This window comes from Bufo bufo, chromosome 11 (assembly GCF_905171765.1).
Source record: "Bufo bufo chromosome 11, aBufBuf1.1, whole genome shotgun sequence".
NCBI lineage: Eukaryota > Metazoa > Chordata > Amphibia > Anura > Bufonidae > Bufo > Bufo bufo.
This window is the reverse complement of record NC_053399.1, coordinates 10,340,111-10,362,249: the sequence shown is the minus strand read 5'-3', so window position 1 is coordinate 10,362,249 and position 22,139 is coordinate 10,340,111. Positions and strand designations below refer to the sequence as shown.

The following is a 22,139-nucleotide window of genomic DNA, read 5'->3' as shown; positions in this document are numbered from 1 at the left end:
AGTCTGACACTTAGCTTCTTAGCAGTCATCTCAATATTGTCACAGGCAGGATTACCAGGACAGGTATCATATATAACACAAGATCCAACATTTACAATGGGTGCTGTTCACAGGTCATCTCCTCCCCCTCCCTGTACAATGAGTTCTGCACAAGTCACACAACAATCCCCAATAGAAATCAATAGGTGATGTAACACTTGTCTCCTTCTCCCTCCCTGCACAATGACTTCTGCACAGGTCACAGAGCATGCCCACAACACTCATCCATAGAGGTAAATGGTTTATCTCTAGTCTACAGTTTCCAATAATCTATGAGGCTGCTGTAAAGCAAATCTCTGAATGCTGCGAACAGAAGCTCAGGCAAGATGGCTGCCCCCATAACCACACACAATTTTTTTAAATTCTGTTAGAAGATAACAGGTCTGATCTAATATTAGTTAGTAAACCCTACAGGTGTCGCATTCCCTTAAAGGGGCGCCGTATAAACATTGTATCTTGCCTCCCATTGCTGAGAAGTTGTATACAATCTATTGTTCCAAAGGTTAGTCCACTTAGGCCTCATGCACACGACCGTATTTTGTTTGTGTCCAATCCGTTTTTTTTGCGGACCGCAAAACACATGCGGTCGTGTGCATGAGGCCTTAAGGTGAAATATTTTGCGGACTTCCTGGCCCTTATAGTCGGATTAAAACGTTCTAGAAGACGCTGACGTAACCTTTCCTGGAGGAAATTCCTCGCTCTCTGAAATAAATTCTGTTTTTTTGCGGTTTCGTTTCAGCTAAATATATCTGTTTATTTCTGCCAAAACTTTGCTCCTCCCATGAAATTAGGCAAGAATGGAGCACAATCTGCAAGTTTGTCAAAAATAAAAATTTAATTATGTGACCGCAGCATAAGTGTCAAATGGATCAAATCTTATGGCACAAAAGCAAAAAGTTAAATAAAAACACAAACCTAAAAAATTTGCTCATTTCATCGTATTATTATTATTATTATTATTATTATTATTATTATTATTATTGGTACTTAACATTATTTTTTTTCATCTTTTTTTTGAGTATTCTTCAGGCTGCCTAGCAACCCCCTGACCCCCTGACTGGGTGACCACCCTTTCATTACAAGTAGGAACTAATTACAGTCAACGCAAGTGGTATTTGCCGTCCAGGAGGCTGCCTCGCCATGTCGCACAGGGTCGTTTTGGTCATTTTGTTCTCAGATATTAGGTGGTTTATGGATTTAAAAGAAATGAAATGTAAAAAGTGCAATGAGGGGACAGCTCGGGGGAAACACTGGGCGGCAGACTGACCAGATCCATTGTTCTTGTCATTTCTTAGTAGTGCTCCTGATACAGAGCTCCAAATCCCCAGCACAGACATAATTAAATGATACAATTCTGGTTCCCTGAAGTCACCACTAGGGGGAGCTTAGGGGGTTCAATGCATATTGCTAATACATTCAAGGGGTTGCCACGTACAGCCAGTCCCTATCTGTATGAGAGTATTTGGCTATTTTCGGACTTTTATGTACCTGTAATGAGGGACTCTTTCCTCAGCTGAACGGGCTGAGTCTCCCCCACTCTCTGTAATGGAGTGGGAGTGGTGAATCCCACCATCACCTATTCACCGCTCCAACCAAGCCGGCCCCAATTTACCATTTACCAACAGTTCAAAACAACATCATCCGGCTTTTAATATCTCGCCCAGCTTAACTTTCCGGGTGAGAGATACGCTCCCTCCAATACAATTCCTGCTGTCTGCCTACACCCCCCCCCCTTCTTCTTCTATGGACCAGATCTCGCGCCTGCGCACTAGGCTCAGCCATTCTGCAGGTCATATCAGGGTTGAGCGAAGTGCACATCAGGCCGGCGCATGCGCACTTCGCTCAACGAAGCCGCTGCCAGGAGTCCGCACGGGCGCATCAGGCTGAGCCTAGTGTGCAGGGACGGGGAGGATTGCGGAGGCGGCACTGAGCTGTAGAAGGCGGCGCTGGGCACCGGACGGCGAGGGGTGCGGCCGGGCACCCTGTATTAACGGACCTCCCCTTGGGCACCTTAAGTAAGTGAGTGACAGGTTATAAAAAACAGTTTTTTGGGCAAATAGAGCCACAGTGAGGTTTAATAAGGCCAGCTTAGGATTCTTCTTACTAGTCTGGACATGATCATATGTTTAGGTTAGAGGGGTTAAATCTGATAACAGAATCCCTTTAAATTCTGTAGAGCGAGAAACCATCTTGTAACCCTGGCATTCTTTTCCTTATTAAGCTTCATCCAGACTAGTGGGGCACGGTCTGACATTAGTTTAAGTTTACTACCTAGCAGGATTCCAATGCCCACTTTATTGCTAAGCATTCGCGCTCTACAATTGCGTAGTTCTTCTCCGCCAACTTCCTGCTTAAATATAATACTGGGTGCTCTTCACCATTTGGACTAGTACTGCCCCCAGTCCTGTGTCAGAGGCGTCCGTCTGTACCAAGAACTCCTTGGTGAAGTCCGGTGCCACCAACACCGGTCGTTCACACAGAGCCGGTTTCAGACCGTGAAACGCTTTCTCAGCTTCTGGGGACCAAGACACCATTACAGACTTTGTTCCTTTTGTCAAGTCCATCAAGGGTGCTGCTATTGCCGAAAAATTAGGTACAAACCTCCGGTAGTACCCAGTGATCCCTATGAAGGCCGCCACTTGTTTTTTTAAGTTACCGGCCTCGGCCAATTCTGTATCGCCTCCACTTTCTTCACTTGGGGCTTATTTATACCCCTGCCTAGAACATATCCTAGGTACTTGGCCTCTTCCAGTCCCACTGCCCACTTTTCTGCATTTATTGTAAGACCTGCGTCACTTATAGCATCTAGTACTGCCTGTACTTTACGGAGGTGACTTCCCCAATCTGCACTAAACACAACCACATCGTCTAGGTAAGCTGCTGCGTAACGACTATGGGGTCTCAAAATCAAATCCATCAACCTCTGGAATGTTTCCGGCGCTCCATGTAACCCAAACGGCATGTTCTTGTACTGGAACAAACCTTCCAGGGTGGAAAAAGCCGTGTTTTTCCTTGGCTCTATCTGTTAAGGGGATTTGCCAATACTCTTTGGTCGGATCCAGAGTCGTCATGTATCTGGCCCTGCCTAGTTTATCGATCAATTCGTCGACTCTGGGCATGGGATATGCATCAAATTCGGAGATTTCATTTAGCTTCCTAAAGTCATTGCAAAATTGCCACGTTCCATTTGGTTTGGGAATCAACACTGTTGGGCTGGACCACCCACTTTGGGACTCTTCTATTACCCCTAATTCTAGCATACGTTTCACTTTGATCGAGACGACGGGCTTCTGGTATTCTATAGGGTTTCAGGTTCACTTTTTTCCCTGGTTCAGTGACCATATCATGCTTTACGAGGTGGGTCCTCCAGGGCAGGTCCGAGAACTTCCTTTTATTCCTCTGCAGTGCAGGAACTGTTTTACTCCCTGCGGTTGGGTCTCGGAGAGGATTTCTCCTATTTTAATTGTGGGAGCTGGATGTGGTGACATACTACTCTTGGGACTGGCAGCGACCAAGGCCTCCCTGTCATTCCAATGTTTTATTAAGTTTACATGATACTTTTGGTATTGTTTAAACTTTACGTCTTCCTGGTTGATGTACCTTATAATTTACTTCTCCGACCTTCTCTACTACCTCATAAGGACCTTGCCACTTTGCCAAGAACTTACTTTCGACTGTTGGCACCAAGACTAACACCCTGTCGCCCGGATTGAACGGTCTGATTTTCGCTGCCCTTTTATATACTCTACGTTGCGCCTCTTGCAGGTGCTCTCTAACAATGGGCCACATGTTCAATAACCCTTTTATAGGGGGTGGCCTCAGCTTCCCAGGTTTCTTTTGCCACGTCTAACAAGCCCCTTGGGTGTCGACCATAAACCAGCTTAAAAGGTGAGAAACCTGCGGCACCTCCTGTATGGGAGGAGACAGTCCTAGTCATGACCGTCTTGTTCCACTACCTTTTTTAGCATATGCTTTAGGGTCTTATTAGATCTCTCTACGCAAAAGAGGTGGTCGCGCTGCCACGTATAGGCTGTAGCTTCTAAGTGTAGATGAGGATATGACAGTCTCTTCTAGTACAACCGAGTTCCAATAGAGGATAATTTTTGCCAAAAACGACCCTTCTGTGGATTTTAGAATTTGGAGCACATAGTGAAGGTCCATCAACTTTCCATATATCAAAAAAGATTTATTATGCTCACAAAGGTATAAAATCAACAGGCATTGAGCAATCAGCAAGTCGTCCGTATTCACAAGACTGCCCGACCCAGGTTTTGCCAAAATAGCTTCATCAGGGGCGAATGTTACACCCACAATTGGGCGTTCTATTTATATGGGTAGGCGATGACGAGAAAGACATACCCCCCCCACCCCTCTTCCATATAAAATACCCATATCTTAAAACTTATGAGAGATTAAAACAACCACATTTCTGTTAATTATACTTTAAATTAAATCAACAATCAATATCTTTTTTTTAATCAGATAATTTTTATTAACTTTTTTTTTTTTGAAAGACCTTAAATCGTACAATAACACAAACCCTTATCCTCCCCCCTTCCCTTTTCCTCCTTCAGGTCCGCAACCAATTGAAGTTCAGAGTTGGTTTTAGCTCCATGGCTATAATGATCTCCTCCTCCTATCGCGTCTTTATGCTTCTTACATGTTGTTTGTCTTTCTCCTAAATTAGTACTTTGCACACCTGCCGTACATCCACCTTTCATACTACCCTAAAGTGGTAATAAGCTGTATCTCTGGTAGGATTTATCCTGCTATCTCACTGTGTCCTCAGGGTATATCATAATGTTTCATCCATGAAAACCATATTACTTCAATTTTTCTTAATAGAACCTCTCTTTTGGTACATATCATTCCAATTGCACTAAATTATTCTCTCTGCTCCCTAATTCCTGTATCTTTGGGGGCTGCTGATCAATCCAGTGATGTGCAATACATTTTCTTGCCTGGTATAAGATACGCATAATAGCAATTTTTTTCTTCACCCTACTAGGCATTATTTTAACATAACCTAGAATACACGTCAACGGTGAAAATTTAAGTGGAATACAGTATTAATTAGTCCCATGACTTCTGTCCAATATCTTCTAAGTCTTGGACAGTTCCACATAAGATGTATTAGATCTGCACTATGTGTGTCACATCTTGGGCAACTGTCATCCACTCGATAGCCCATTTTTTTCAACAATACCGGAGTTCTATATACCCTGTGAAGCAAATATAATTGAGATACGCTATGTGCCTCACTCACCGCCAGCACTCCCTCCCATTGTTCCTCTGTCAACTCTCCAATATCATTTTTCCATTTATCATATAATTGTAGTGCTCCGTTTTTATGTTGCATTTCCATGAGTGTTCTATAGTGGAGGGATATCACCCCAGTTGTAGTTCTGTCAGATCTAGAACGGTATGTTTTGGCGCAGGTGTAATACTCTCTTGTTTTTGGGTATATTAAATTCTTGTTGTATTTGTGCAAACTCTTAAAGTATAATTGAGTCCATATCTGTATATCTGATACGTTGTCCATCTCTTTATACATGTAGTTGGGCCAGATTGGGGTATAAATTGTAAATCCAGTTATTTTAGCTATGTCTCTGGATTGCCACCAAACATTATGTATTGTACATAGCAGCTGATATTGGGTGCCTCTACCGTCTTCTAAGGCTGACATTAGACCTTGTCGGTTAATGAGATGCCTCCCTATCCTTCCTGCTGTATTTATCTTCTCGCCATCCCCCAACCTCTGATATGTTGTAATTGGGCTGCTAGATAATACACCCACGGGTCTGGCACAGCTAGTCCCCCTTGTGTTTTTGGCCTATGTAGTGTAGGAAGTTTTATACGTGGGGTACTTCTTTTCCATATTAGATCGCTAAATATTGCATTCACCTTATAAAAGAACCTGAGTGGAATCCAGATCGGGGCATTATCTATAAGATATAAAAGTTGGGGCATAAGAATCATTTTTAGTAGATGAGTGCGTCCAATTATAGTGAGGGGCAGTCTAGTCCGTGCTTGTAATTTACCTCTAAACCCATTAATCAGTGGTGTTAGATTTAAGTCTTCAAATTCCTGTGTATTGGTAGATACCTGTATTCCCAAATATTTAAAGGATGTGATTACTTGTAGGCCAGGCCCCCTGTACTATACGGGGTTGAATTTCCCCCCTGATCCAGTGGCATCAGGTCAGATTTTGACCAGTTGATGGCTAGTCCAGATAGCTTACCAAAATGATTCATAATTGTCATGGCTTCCGGGAGAGATGATTCCCAGTCAGTGGCGTCTCTAGCTTTCAAATTTTGGGGGGGGGGGGGGGGCCCACTGGGGGCCAGGACAAAAGTAGGGGGGGCAGCTATAACAACGATACATTTACACAAGTATGCTTAGAAATGCTGCGATACTTTACCCAATACCTAAAACCGCAATGGGGAAGAAAAACCCCAATCACTCAGATTTCAACATGTCCTAGCTGCCTGGGGATCTGTGGATGACACATACCGTTTATAGCATCTTATGCTATGTGTCATCCACAGATCCACCCCATATCAGTGTCATACCGGGATCCCTCTCCCTATAAGGCCCCATTCACACATCCGAAATTTGCGTAACGGAATTGCGGACCCATTCATTTCTATAGGGCAGCACGACGTGCTGCCGTATACAGAAATGCGGACCCGCACTTCCGGGTCTGCAATTCCGTTCCCGAAAAAAAAATGCAGACCCGCACATTGGAGCCTAACAGTGTCATCCACAGAGTGGCACAAATCCCCCCCCCCATAACAGTGTCATCTACAGATCCCCCTCCCTATAACAGTGTCATCTACAGATTCCCCCCCTCCGTAACAGTGTCATCTACAGATTCCCCTCCCTATAACAGTGTCATCTACAGATTCCCCCCCTCCGTAACAGTGTCATGACATCCACAGACCCCCGATCCCCCTCCCTATAACACAATAAGAGTATCATCCACAGATCCCTCCCCCCTATAACAGTGTAATGACTCATGACATCCACAGACCACAGACCACCCTCCCACCGCTCACATTGGAACATGATTTCTCTAAACGGTAAAGTAGTAAACACTGTAATCATCCAGGCTGCACTGACAGTAACTTTAAAGGGGTTCTGCACTTTCATTTAACTGATGATCTATCCTCTGGATAGATCATCAGCTTCTGATCGGCGGGGGTCCGCCACCCGGTACCCCCTGCCGATCAGCTGTTTGAGAAGGCACCGGCGCTCGAGCAGCACCGCGGCCTTCTCACTGTTTACCGCCGGCCCACTGACGTCACGACTAGTATCAACTAGCCTGAGCGCGACTAAGCTCTGTTCACTTGAATGGAGCTTAGCCCCGCCCACGCTAGTTGATACTAGTCGTAACTCGTGACATCACTGGGCCGGCGGTAAACAGTGAGAAGGCCGCGGCGCTACTGGAGCGCCGGTGCCTTCTCAAACAGCTGATCGGCGGGGGTACTGGGTGTCGGACCCCCACCGATCAGAAGCTGATGATCTATCCAGAGTATAGATCATCAGTTAAATTAAAGTGCAGAACCCCTTTAACTTTTAAATCAGGAAGATTTAGGGGCAGCTGCCAGCCAGCTCTCCTCTCAGACTCAGTCAGAGTCAGATCTAATCTCTCTAGTTAAAATATAAAGAGACTTAGTCAGTCCACTCAGTCACTAGTCACTACTTGTAGCGTTCGGGGCTCCGCTCGTGATCTCCGTTTGAAGGGGCTCACAAGCGGCCCCGAACGCAGCCGTCTGGCCCTAATGCATTCTGAGTGGACGCGGATCTGCTGAGAATGCATCAGTCTGGCGCCGTTCAGCCTCCGCTCAGCAAGCGGACACCCGAACGCTGCTTGCCGTACGGAGGCAAACTGATCCGTCCAGACTTACAATGTAAGTCAATGGGGACGGATCCGTTGAAGATGACACCATATGGCTCAATCTTCAAATGGATCCGTCCCCCATTGACTTTCAATGTAAAGTCTGGACGGATCCATCTGAACTACTTTCACACTTAGAATTTTTTCTAAGCTATAATGCAGACGGATCCGTTCTGAACGGATCCAAACGTCTGCATTATAGGAGCGGATCCGTCTGTGCAGACAGCAGACGGACCCGCTCTGAACGCAGGTGTGAAAGTAGCCAAGTTGTACCTAACCTGCTACACAGTCACCACTAGGTCAGGCTCAGTCAGTCTCAGTCCAGTCTGTTCGGTATCAGTAGGGCCACGCCACGCCACGCCACGCCACACACTGTCTGTCTCACAGTCTCTAGTCTGGGCCTGGCTGGCTTAAAGGGCTTCTGTCACCCCACTAAAGTCATTTTTTTTTTTTGGGCAACTTAAATTCCTTATAATGCGATATATCAATATATGATGCTCTCACTCATTTTGGTTGGGCAGTTTCTTCAAAAAACTGACTTTTATAATATGTAAATGAGGTCTCTACCAGCAAGTAGGGCGGCTACTTGCTGGTAGCAGCCGCATCCTCCTATCATAATGACGCCCCCTCCTCATGTTGATTGACAGGGCCAGCAAACGCGCTCGTCCTCTGGCTGGCCCTGTCTGCGTTCAAAATCTGGCGCCTGCGCCGTACCGGTCTTCAGTCGGCGCAGGCGCATTGAGGGGAGGACGCTCGCTCACACTATTATAGCCTCATTCATAGATGCCGGTAAACGCTCCGTCTCTTTGTCCTCCTTAAAAACTTCTAATAGTTGGGGAAAAAGTATCGAAGCATACTTTTTATATATTTCCACCGGTAGTCCATCTCTCCCTGGGGCCTTATTATTGGACATATCTCCCAGAGCGACCTCCATTTCCTTTATAGTTATAGGACTATCAAGCATAGTTATTTGTTCTTCAAATAAGGTGCAAAGTTTTAATGATTGGAGAAACCTCTGCATCTCTTCATCTGATGCACACGTCTTATAAAGAAGAGTAAAACGAGTGCATGATCCTAAGTATTTGTTCCGGCAACGTATGGATTTCCCCCTCTGTGTTTCGAAGAGCAGCTATATAAGTCGATTGTTGTTGAGCTTTAGAAACCATTGCTCACAGTCTACCAGCCTTTTCCCCTTCTTCATAATATAATTGTTTTTGAAAAAAATCTTTTATTCCTTGCATTTAATATCAGTCTATCATTCAGTTTTTGTTGTGCCTCTTTCCATTTTTCCTCTAGCTCAGCCTCTGCCGTCTCTACATCTGTTATTAGTTTCTGCATTGTGGCCCTGGTTTCATTTTTTGTTGTTGGTTGACATCTGCTATCAATAACCCTCGTCAGAAGGCTTTCATAGTTTCCCAAACCACTAGTTTGGAAGCCGAAGGTAAGTTTTATATTCAAAGAATTCTTTTAGCGCATCTCCTATTCCACCAACATCTGGCAGTATGTGTAACCAGTATGGATTACATTTCCAGATCCTACAGGTTCTTGGCAATAACCAAAGACAATTACTTTTCCCAACTGGTTCAGGACCCGACTAGAGGGACGGCCATACTGGACTTAACCAATAGACCTGACAGAACAACAGACGTGCAGGTTGGGGGACACCTGGGAAATAGTGACCATAAAGTAATAACCTTCCAATTATCATTCAAAAGAGTGTTTCTTCAGGGAGGAACAAAAATACCAAAGTTCAAAAAAGCTAAATTTAGCCAACTAAGAGAGGCCATAGGCCTATCTAACTGGGACAAAGTCCTCACAAATAAAAATATAGCCACAAAATGGGATATCTTTAAAAGCATCCCAAAATCTCATTGTGAGAGGTACATACCGTATGGGAATAAAAGGTTAAGGAACAAAAAGAAGCCAATGTGGATAAACAGAACTGTTAAGAAAGCAATAAATGACAAAAAGAAAGCATATAAAACACTAAAACAGGAGGGTGGCACGAAAGCACTGAAAAACTATAAGGAAAAAAATAGAACATGTAAAAAAACAAATAAAAGCGGCCAAACTAGAGACCGAGAGATTAATTGCCAAAGAGAGTAAAACTAACCCTAAAATGTTCTTCAAATATATAAATGTTAAAAAGTATAAATCTGAAGGTGTCGGCCCTTTACAGAGTGATGAGGGGGGGGTCGCAGAGAGCGACGAGGAGAAAGCAAAGCTGTTAAATATTTTTTTTCTCCAATGTATTCACTGAGGAAAATAAACTGTCAGATGAAATGCTGAATGTAAAAATAAATTCCCCATTAAAAGTGCCCTGTCTGACCCAGGAAGAAGTACATCAGCGACTTAAAAAGATTAAAATAGACAAATCACTAGGACCAGATGGCATACACCCCGTATCCTAAGGGAATTAAGTAATGTCATAGCCAGACCCTTATTTCTGATATTTGCGGACTCTATACTGACAGGGAATGTCCCACAGGATTGGCGCATAGCAAATGTGGTGCCAATATTCAAAAAGGGTCCAAAAACAGAGCCTGGAAACTATAGGCCGGTAAGTTTAACATCTGTTGTAGGTAAACGGTTTGAAGGTTTTCTGAGAGATGCTATGTTAGAGCATCTCAACGGAAATAAGCAAATAACGCCATATCAGCATGGATTCATGAGGGATCGGTCATGTCAAACTAATTTAATCAGTTTCTATGAGGAGGTAAGTTCTAGACTTGACAGCGGCGAATCAATGGATGTCGTATATCTGGACTTCTTCCAAAGCATTTGACGCTGTACCACATAAAAGGTTAGTATATAAAATGAGAATGCTCGGACTGGGAGAAAACGTCTGTATGTGGGTAAGTAACTGGCTGAGGGATAGAAAACAGAGGGTGGTTATTAACGGTACACACTCAGATTGGGTCACTGTCACTAGTGGGGTACCTCAGGGGTCAGTATTGGGCCCTATTCTCTTCAATATATTTATTAATGATCTTGTAGAAGGCTTGCATAGTAAAATATCAATTTTCGCAGATGACACTAAACTGTGTAAAGTAATTAACACTGAAGAGGACAGTATACTGTATATATACTACAGAGTACAGTATACTGTATATATATATACTACAGAGGACAGTATACTGTATATATATACTACAGAGGACAGTATACTGTATATATACTACAGAGGACAGTATACTGTATATCTACACTACACAGGACAGTATACTGTATATATATATATATATACTACAGAGGACAGTATACTACTACAGAGGGATCTGGATAGATTGGAGGCTTGGGCAGATAAGTGGCAGATGAGGTTTAACACAAATGTAAGGTTATGCACATGGGAAGGAATAATGCAAGTCACCCGTACATACTAAATGGTAAAACACTGGGTAACACTGACATGGAAAAGGATCTAGGAATTTTAATAAACAGCAAACTAAGCTGCAAAAACCAGTGTCAGGCAGCTGCTGCCAAGGCCAACAAGATAATGGGTTGCATCAGAAGGGGCATAGATGCCGGTGATGAGAACATAGTCCTACCACTTTACAAATCACTAGTCAGACCACACATGGAGGACTGTGTACAGTTCTGGGCTCCTGTGAACAAGGCAGACATAGCAGAGCGGGAGAGGGTCCAGAGGAGGGCAACTAAAGTAATAACTGGAATGGGGCAACTACAGTACCCTGAAAGATTATCAAAATTAGGGTTATTCACTTTAGAAAAAAGACGACTGAGGGGAGATCTAATTACTATGTATAAATATATCAGGGGTCAGTACAGAGATCTCTCCCATCATCTATTTATCCCCAGGACTGTGACTGTGATGAGGGGACATCCTCTGCGTCTGGAGGAAAGAAGGTTTGTACACAAACATAGAAGAGGATTCTTTACGGTAAGAGCAGTGAGACTATGGAACTCTCTGCCTGAGGAGGTGGTGATGGTGAGTACAATAAAGGGATTCAGGAGGGGCCTGGATGTATTTCTGGAGTGTAATAATATTACAGGCTATAGCTACTAGAGAGGGGTCGGGGATCCAGGGAGTTATTCTGATTCCTGATTGGAGTCGGGAAGGAATTTTTTATTCCCCTAAAGTGAGGAAAATTGGCTTCTACCTCACAGTTTTTTTTTTTTTTTGCCTTCCTCTGGATCAACTTGCAGGATAAGAGGCCGAACTGGATGGACAGAGGGCTTTTTTCGGCCTTATATACTATGTTACTGCCTTGTAAATTGGGAAGCAAAAAATTGGCTAGCGCCATTACCGGAGAATGGTCCGATATTCTGCGGGGAAAGTAATGCATTTCTTGAAGTGTTTGTCCGATGGCAGCATTACCTAGGATTAAATCTGTCCTGGATAGGGAGTTATACGTACTCGAATAACAGGAGTATTGTTTTGTCTGTGGGTTCATCAATCTCCAGTAATCTAGCAGGATTGCTTCTTGTATCAGTCTCCCAAATGAGGTGATTTCACTTGCCGTTAGTTGCTGACCCATACTCATCGTATCCAGACCTGGGTGTATAACATTATTAAAATCTCCCAATATTATTACCGGAATGTCAGGAAGCTCCGCTACAAAAGCCAGTACACTCCCGAGCACCAGCGGTGAATATGGCGGTGGCACATATACACCTATTATAATACATTGGGTTGTATAGACTTTACACTGTAGATTATATATATCTCCCCTCTGCATCTATCTTTTGGGACAGACCTGTAAATGCTATATTCCCATGAATAGGGATACTCACTTCTCTCGCATATGTAGAATAAGTGGCATGAAAACAATGTCCTTCCCATTGAGGATTAAGTAACTGGGTTTTCGTCCGGCATTAAATGGGTCTCTTGTAGGCAACATATTAAAGGTTGATATTGTTTTATGCTATCCAATATGGCCCTTCTTTTATTCCCCTAACATTCCAGCTCAAAAACCTAATCATCCCCGCCCTACGTAAATTTGATGCAGTAAATTATTTTCTGGTCCTGTCCAGGGACAGCGGCCTGAAAAAGGCATATCCTCAGTGCTCCGTAATGGTTCTGACTAGTGTTGAGCGAACTTCTGTTTTAAGTTCGGCGTCTAAAGTTCGGCTTCCGGTTAGCAAAGAATCCCGATATGGATTCCGAATTCCGTTGTGGTCCGTGGTAGCGGAATCAATAATCGGCCATTATTGATTCCGCTACCACGGACCACAATGGAATTCGGAATCCATATCGGGATTCTCCGCTAACCGGAAGCCGAACTTTAGACGCCGAACTTAAAACAGAAGTTCGCTCAACACTAGTTCTGACCTCTTTCCCATAATACAACACCCCTCAAACTTTTTGCCTCTAGAAAGGCAATTTTTCAAAACTTCGGCCTCCCCAGCAGGTCCCCACTAAAACACCTTATTACAGGTCTGTGGGCCAAAGTAGTACCTGCCACCAAATCACAGGGTGGCGCTGCTAAGGCAAATGACTGTATAACCGCTAACATCCTCGCCCTCTGCGCCTCTTTCAGACAGTCTGTAGACTGTTATTCATATCTCTCATTCTTTTCTTATAGAACCGACCTATGTTGCCCGTCATGTTGTACCACGCACTTGGTCTGGTCATTCGCACGTACGTACATACAGCCGCACTATGAGCAGACTTGTTACTTGTGCATAGTTTTTATCACTGTGGGTCTTTGTTTCTTTGCTCTGCCAATTGTCGCTCATGACGTTCTAGCCATCTCGTCGCCTCTTTCGGATCCTCAAAGAATGTAGTTCCCCACTGCGACTATTCTCAGTTTAGCTGGATATATCATAGAGTACGATACATTTAGTGACCTCAAGCGTCGTTTGATGTCCAGGAATCTTGCTCTCCTTTTCTGTATTTCCTCGGAGTAGTCAGGGAAGAGCGATACCTTGTGTCCGTTAATGGTAAGGTCAGGCATTTCTCTAGCTTTCCTCAAGATAATGTCCCGGTCTCTGTAGTGCAGTATTTTCATCAATACAGGTCTTGGAGGTGCACCCGGTGGTAATGGGCGGGTTGGGACTCTATGAGACGTTAGACAAAATTTTCTTTTAGCCATAATTCAAAAAGTTCCATAGGATTCGCCCCTTCTGTTTTCTCAGGCACCCCCACCAGTCTACCATTATTTCGGCGGGACCGTTTTTCTAAGTCATATCCATCCGCTGAGTATATTCCTTTAAATCTCTTCTTATTGACGGTAGGACATCTTCCACATCTCCCATTCCACCCTCTAGGGCTGTTGTACGTTCTGCCAACTTTTTCAAATCATGCCGGACAATGGTAATGTCTTCCTTTATAGCTCCCACTCGTACCGTGAGGGTGCTTAGAGATTTGCCACATTTAGTGATAGCGTGCATTATGCATAACATCTTTTAGGGTCGGTTCACCTGAATCTGATTCTTGCGCCCCCGAATCCACATCCTTGTCATCTATTTGTAGGACGTGATATCTATCAGTGTGCACCCCTTCAGCCCCGTCTCCTTCAGTATCAGACTCCATAGTTAACACATCTTGTGTATGTACTTACTTTTTTTGTGCTCCCCTTCTAGATAGGGCAGATGATGTTCTGGCATATTTCTCCAGTTTCGTTGCAGCCTCACGTTGCGCTTCTGCTGCTTGGCCCTGGCGCCCCAGAGTTTCCGCTCCGGCGCCATCTTGGATTTCTTTCACCGTTCCTTTGGCGTTCTTTTTCTTCGTCATGGTTAGGAGCTGTTGGTCCCGCTGCACACCGGAGGAAGCTCGGGCACGTTCGGTGCTGTGGTAGCTCGATATCAGCAGGTTTTCAGGATAAACTGGTTAATGGCACAGAGGAGCTCGGTGACGTGCGTCTTCTCACAGACCCCAACAATAAATATCAATAGTCTTTGTCTTACACATGGTAATTTCACGTTGCCTGTGTTACATATATTTAGGGCTGCAGATAACGATTTGAATAATCGATTAGTTGTCGATAATTTCATTGATTAATCGGGAAAAAACACTAACATGACAAAAAAAAGGGGTTTATATGATTTTACTTGAAAAATTATGTTCAAAGGCCATATTAAAATAAATTGTGGATGGCACTATTATGGGGGGGATCTGTGGATGGCACTGTTATGGGGAGGGGGAATCTGTGTACTGTTATGGGGAGGGGGAATCTGTGGCTGGCACTTATGGGGAGGGGGAATCTGTGTACTGTTATGGGAAGGGGGAATCTGTGGATGGCTCTGTTATGGGAGGGGGATCTGTGTACTGTTATGGGAGGGGAAATCTGTGTACTGTTATGGGAAGGGGGAATCTGTGTACTGTTATGGGGAATCTGTGGATGGCACTGTTATGGGGAGGGGGATCTGTGTACTGTTATGGGGAGGGGGATCTGTGTACTGTTATGGGGAGGGGGATCTGTGTACTGTTATGGGGAGGGGGATCTGTGTACTGTTATGGGGAGGGGAAATCTGTGTACTGTTATGGGAGGGGGAATCTGTGGATGGCACTGTTATGGGAGGGGGATCTGTGTACTGTTATGGGGAGGGGGAATCTGTGCACGGCACTGTTATGGGAGGGGGAATCTGTGCACGGCACTGTTATGGGAGGGGGAATCTGTGCACGGCACTGTTATGGGAGGGGGAATCTGTGCACGGCCCTGTTATGGGGAGGGGGAATCTGTGGACGGCACTGTTATGGGGAGGGGGAATCTGTGGACGGCACTGTTATGGGGAGAGGGAATCTAAAGACGGCACTGTTATGGGGAGGGGGAATCTGTGGACGGCACTGTTATGGGGAGGGGGAATCTGTGGACGGCACTGTTATGGGGAGGGGGAATCTGTGGACGGCACTGTTATGGGGAGGGGGAATCTGTGGACGGCACTGTTATGGGGAGGGGGAATCTGTGGACGGCACTGTTATGGGGAGGGGGAATCTGTGGACGGCACTGTTATGGGGAGGGGGAATCTGTGGACGGCACTGTTATGGGGAGGGGGAATCTGTGGACGGCACTGTTATGGGGAGGGGGAATCTGTGGACGGCACTGTTATGGGAGGGGGAATCTGTGGACGGCACTGTTATGGGGAGGGGGAATCTGTGGACGGTACTGTTATGGGGAGGGGGAATCTGTGGACGGCACTGTTATGGGGAGGGGGAATCTGTGGACGGCACTGTTATGGGGAGGGGGAATCTGTGGATGGCACTGTTATGGGGAGGGGGAATCTGTGCACTGTTATTGGAGGGGGAATCTGTGGACGGCACTGTTATGGGGAGGGGGAATCTGTGGACGGCACTGTTATGGGGAGGGGGAATCTGTGGACGGCACTGTTATGGGGAGGGGGAATCTGTGGACGGCACTGTTATGGGGAGGGGGAATCTGTGGACGGCACTGTTATGGAGAGGGGGAATCTGTGCACTGTTATGGGGAGGGGGAATCTGTGGATGACACTATATAGCATCTTATGCTATATGTGTCATCCACAGATCCCCCTCCCCATAACAGTGCCATCAACAAATCCCCCCTCCCATAACAGCCCCGGCCCAGCTGCTCACAGCAGACTATTCTGGCAGTAACCTTTACTCAGCGCATCTTTATTACCTTACAATGAAGCTCCAGTAACAGGCAGAGCGGGCGGCGGCGTAACGTCACTCACTCACATGACGCGCCTGCTCCGCCCACTTTATGAATGAAGCAGGCGCGACATGTAAGTGACGTTACGCTGCCGCCCGCTCTGCCTTTTACTGGAGCTTCATTGTAAGGTAATAAAGATGTGCTGATTTAAAGTAAACCGCCTGCCCGCATAGCAACAAATCGGCGATTATTCGATAACTGTATTCGTCGACAACGAATCCTGTTATCGAATATTATCGATAAAGTCGATTAATCGTTGCAGCCCTACATATATTAAATCTCCGCAGTATAGCAACCCTATTCGCTTAGAACAGACCTTCAAACTATACATTGTTTTTTTGAAAAGATGTGACCGGAGTCATTATAGCTTCCCTCCGTGATAGATAATCCATCCTGCATAACTACAACTCCTAACCAATAGACCTCTATCCTCAGCTTTACACTATTTAGCGTTACCCACATGTTATCACTCAGCAAATCACATTGCACTCACATCTACTATCACCACACGTCCTTCCCCATTCACAAACCTGACATGTGATTTGTAGCAACCAATAAGACCTCCCATTCTAACTGTACCCCCCCCCCCCCCTTCATAGTGTTATACTTCACTACAAACGTATAACTATTCTGTATATCCATTCTACTTCCTGGCGATTGATTTTCGCCACCGGGTCCCCACCCCGCCAGTTCAGTTTAACCTTTTGGGCCATGACGTGACCAAAATCCCGGCACCTCCAACACTGGACCTGCCCTGGTCTCCTAACCATGGAGTCTCTCCTGGGACCTGAGGTTTCTTTGTCATCCCCTTTTACCAAAGGACGTCATGTGCCAATCGGAGCCCTACAGTTCCCGGAGGATCCTGAGTTGGTGGGCCCCTCCTGGAGGTTTCCCTCTGTGGCAACAAACCTCTCCACTAGTTGGTCTGCCCCCTGGGGATCTCCCTGGCCAACCTACTGCTGCAGCTTACTGGGGAGGGCCCGGGATAAAAGGTTGACGACCACCCTCTCAACAATCTGTGCTGGAGTGCAGACATCTGCTTCCAGCCATTTTTTACCAGATGGAAAAGATCAAACATTTGGGATCGAGGCGGCCGGTCTGACTGGTATGCCCAAGCCCTGACTCTTCTAGCCCGTACTGCTGCTGTGACCCCCAACCGAGCGAGTATTTCTACTCACAATTTTGCATAATCTCGGACATCTTGTTCACCGAGGTCATGATAGGCTTTTTGGGGTTCCCCGATCAGATAGGGAGCCAGTACTGCAACCCAGTCTTCCTTGGGGAGTTTCTCCCTTTGGGCTGCCCTCTCAAAGATGGTAAGGTAAGTCTCAATATCATTTTTTGAAGGGAGCGTTGCACGGCCTCCCTGGCACCCCAGCTCGCAGGGCCCCTCCCTAAGTGGGTCTCAGAAGGTGCCAAGACCACCTCTTTTAACAACGCCATTTTTTCCAGCATTAGACGTGCGGTTTGTTCCTGGGACTGGCGCTGCTGCTCCAAGGCACAGTACTGGGCCTGCACCAGAGTTTTACCACTTCCTCCATAGGGTGGGTTTGTGACTGCATGGTCAATAGGGACTTCACCCAGGACATCAACCGTACACCATATAACTCCTACCAGAATCTTTGTGGCCCCGCCGATCTACAGGAAATGCTTTCCGGAGTGATCGCAAAGTTTTCGTGGACCCGCCCATCCACAGGCAAAGTCGCTGAGGAAAATCTTCAGCGTCTATACAGGTCACGCCGTAGCTATTGGCAACGGCTCTGCCATGCACGCATCCTCCACCACTTGTAATGTTCTGAAGCGGGGTAGGGCAGCGTGGCGGTGACACAGACGCAACAGTCCCGGGGTATGGTAACACTCGGCTCTGTTACCAGCCTGTAGACTGCTGGCGTCTCTCAGCTGGGTTGTTTGCAGAGACACCGCTGGTTCCCTCGGACTTTTATGTACCTGTAATGAGGGACTCTTTCCTCAGCTGAACGGGCTGAGTCTCCCCCACTGTCTGTAACGGAGTGGGAGTGGTGAATCCCACCACCACCTATTCACCGCTCCAACCAAGTCGGCCCTGATTTACCAACAGTTCAGTAACTAGGCTCCTGAACAAAACAACATTATCAGTCTCTTAATATCTCGCCCAGCTTAACCTTCTAGACGAGATCTACACTCCCTCCTATACAATTCCTGCTGTCTGCCTACACCACGTAAAAAAAAAAAAATATTGTAATTTTTTAAATTCTGTTAGAAGATAACAGGTCTGATCGAATATTAGTTAGTAAACCCTACAGGTGTCGCATTTCCTAAAGGGGCGCCGTACACAGTCGTGGCCAAAAGTTTTGAGAATGACAAAAATATTAGTTTTCACAAAGTTTGCTGCTAAACTGCTTTTAGATCTTTGTTTCAGTTCTTTCTGTGATGTAGTGAAATATAATTACACGCACTTCATACGTTTCAAAGGCTTTTAGCGACAATTACATGACATTTATGCAAAGAGTCAGTATTTGCAGTGTTGGCCCTTCTTTTTCAGGACCTCTGCAATCCGACTGGGCATGCTCTCAATCACCTTCTGGGCCAATTCCTGACTGATACAACCCACTCTTTCATAATCACTTCTTGGAGTTTGTCAGAATTAGTGGGTTTTTGTTTGTCCACCCGCCTCTTGAGGATTGAGCACAAGTTCTCAATGGAATTAAGATCTGGGGAGTTTCCAGGCCATGGACCCAAAATGTCAACGTTTTGGTCCCCGAGCCACTTAGTTATCACTTTTGCCTTATGGCACGGTGCTCCATCGTGCTGGAAAATGCATTGTTATTCACCAAACTGTTGTTGGAAGAAGTTGCTGTTGGAGGGTGTTTTGGTGCCATTCTTTATTCATGGCTGTGTTTTTGGGCAAAATTGTGAGTGAGCCCACTCCCCTGGATGAGAAGCAACCCCACACATGAATGGTCTCAGGATGCTTTACTGTTGGCATGACACAGGACTGATGGTAGCGCTCACCTTTTCTTCTCCGGACAAGCCTTTTTCCAGATGCCCCAAACAAACAATCGGAAAGAGGCTTCATCGGAGAATATGACTTTGCCCCAGTCCTCAGCAGTCCATTCACCATACTTTCTGCAGAAGATCAATCTGTCCCTGGTGTTTTTTTTGGAGAGAAGTGGCTTCTTTGCTGCCCTTCTTGACACCAGGCCATCTTCCAAAAGTCTTCGTCTCACTGTGCGTGCAGATGCGCTCACACCTGCCTGCTGCCATTCCTGAGCAAGCGCTGCACTGGTGGCACTCCGATCCTGCAGCTGAATCCTCTTTAGGAGACGATCCTGGCGCTTGCTGGACTTTCTTGGACGCCGTGAAGCCTTCTTAACAAGAATTGAACCTCTTTCCTTAAAGTTCTTGATGATCCTATAAATTGTTGATTGAGGTGCAATCTTAGTAGCCACAATATCCTTGCCTGTAAAGCCATTTTTATGCAACGCAATGATGGCACGCGTTTCTTTGCAGGTCACCATGGTTAACAATGGAAGAACAATGATTTCAAGCATCACCCTCCTTTTAACATGTCAAGTCTGCCATTTTAACCCAATCAGCCTGACATAATGATCTCCAGCCTTGTGCTCGTCAACATTCTCACCTGAGTTAACAAGACGATTACTGAAATAATCTCAGCAGGTCCTTTAATGACAGCAATAAAATGCAGTGGAAAGGTTTTTTTGGGATTAAGTTAATTTTCATGGCAAAGAAGGACTATGCAATTCATCTGATCACTCTTCATAACATTCTGGAGTATATGCAAATTGCTATTATAAAAACTTAAGCAGCAACTTTTCCAATTTCCAATATTTATGTAATTCTCAAAACTTTTGGCCACGACTGTAAACATTGTATCTTGCCTCCCATTGCTGAGAAGTTGTATACAATCTATTGTTCCAAAGGTTATTCCACTTAAGGGGACATTTTTTGCGGACTTCCTGGCCCTTATAGTCGGATTAAAACGTTCTAGAAGACGCTGACGTAACCTTTCCTGGAGGAAATTCCTCTGTCTCTGAAAAAAGTTCAGTTTTTTTGCGGTTTTGTTTCAGCTAAATATATCAGTTTATTTCTGCCATAACTTTGCTCCTCCCATGAAATTAGGCAAGAATTGAGCACAATCTGCAAGTTTGACAAAAATAATATTAAATTATGCGAGCGCAGCATAAAAGTGTCAAATCTTTTGGCACAACAGCAAAAAGTAAAATAAAATCACAAACCGAAAAGAATTTGCTCATTTCATCGTATTATTAATTATTGGTACTTACCATTATTATTTTTTTTTTTTAGAGAATTCTTCAGGCTGCCTAGCAACCCCCTGACTGGGTGACCACCCTTTCATTACAAGTAGGAACTAATTACGGGTGCATGCGCAGGTTGCTCTGCATTAATTTTGGGGTCCCATTCTTGAGAGAGAAGCGAGTCTCATAGGTGGGACCTGCTTCTGTAGGACAATTATCGGCATATACTATCAATAGGCCATAAATGTCCAAGATGGGAATAACCCTTTAAAGGGGTTCTCCGGGATTTTTATGTGGATGACATATCCCCAGGTCATCAATATGAGATCGGTGCGGCGGTGTGGAATCAGCTGTCTAAGGAAGCCGGAGCGCTCAGTGCCACAGCCTCCTCACAGTTTACTATGTACAGCCGCTATCCAATGGACGGCGCTGTGCAGGGAAAGCTGCCAGTCGGACCCCCGCCGATCTGATAGTGATGACCTGAGGATACGCCATCAATATGTAAAGCCCGGAGAACCTGTAAGTCAACAATAAAACTGTATGCAGTGAGCTCCCCCTAGTGGTGGCTGCAGGAAGGCAGGATTTCACGTAGTTAATTTCCTATATGTTCTCATGGCCAAAGCTGTGTTACATATAGAGTCCATAGCCTTTTAGGGCCCCGTGTTGCACCTCCAGTTTCATAGTATCTTTTCCCTTGGATTTATATGCATGCTATATTGCAGTGAAGGCCTACAGGCCGGTAATATAAGAACTGATTGATAATCCAGAACCTATTGGGTCTCTGGTACAGAATTTTATATGCTTTTATCTGAACATTAGATAATCCAGAATCCATGGGGGCCATGAGGTTAGGGATTAAGGATTTCCTGTAAATGCGCACCTAAGATCACCTGGCCCTTCCTTACATTATTTTTGAGATTGCGCTGAAATGATGATCCTGACACGCCATTTGGCTTCTGTTGGGAGAATGGAGGCGTAAGGTTATGTCCGATGGACACGTCGTCCTCTTTCCCAGAGCCTACAGCAAATGTATACTACGAGACTTGGCGTGTAAGCTACCTATTCGGACGGCGGCCCCTCGATGAGACTAACACATTGCGCATCACACATTTTATTAACACTATAAACAGATTACAAATGTACAGACTAAACGTAACACAAGACTTCTGACCGCGAGATCCGGCGATAGGGGGGGGGGGACTCGGCCACGCGACATCTACCTACGACATGGAACGGAATCTTTCAACCAAGTGCAAAGCCGATGGGATAAAAAAAAAAGGAGCAACGCTTTGCTGAACACCTGTGAAAAGCCATTGCCAAAATTGAGAGATTCTCTTTTTCCTGTTTGGA

At 45.3% G+C, this 22,139-nt stretch overlaps 1 protein-coding gene across 1 annotated transcript in view; it reads left to right on the top strand.

Moving 5' to 3' along the window:
• LOC120982178 (B2 bradykinin receptor-like) overlaps nucleotides 1-13,860 on the top strand; it is a 50,730-nt gene extending 36,870 nt beyond the window's left edge. The window contains exon 3 of the transcript XR_005774856.1: nucleotides 13,849-13,860. The gene's annotated coding sequence lies outside the window, so the exon portion shown is untranslated. The remainder of the gene's footprint in view (nucleotides 1-13,848) is intronic.
• The last annotated feature ends 8,279 nt before the right edge of the window (nucleotides 13,861-22,139 follow it).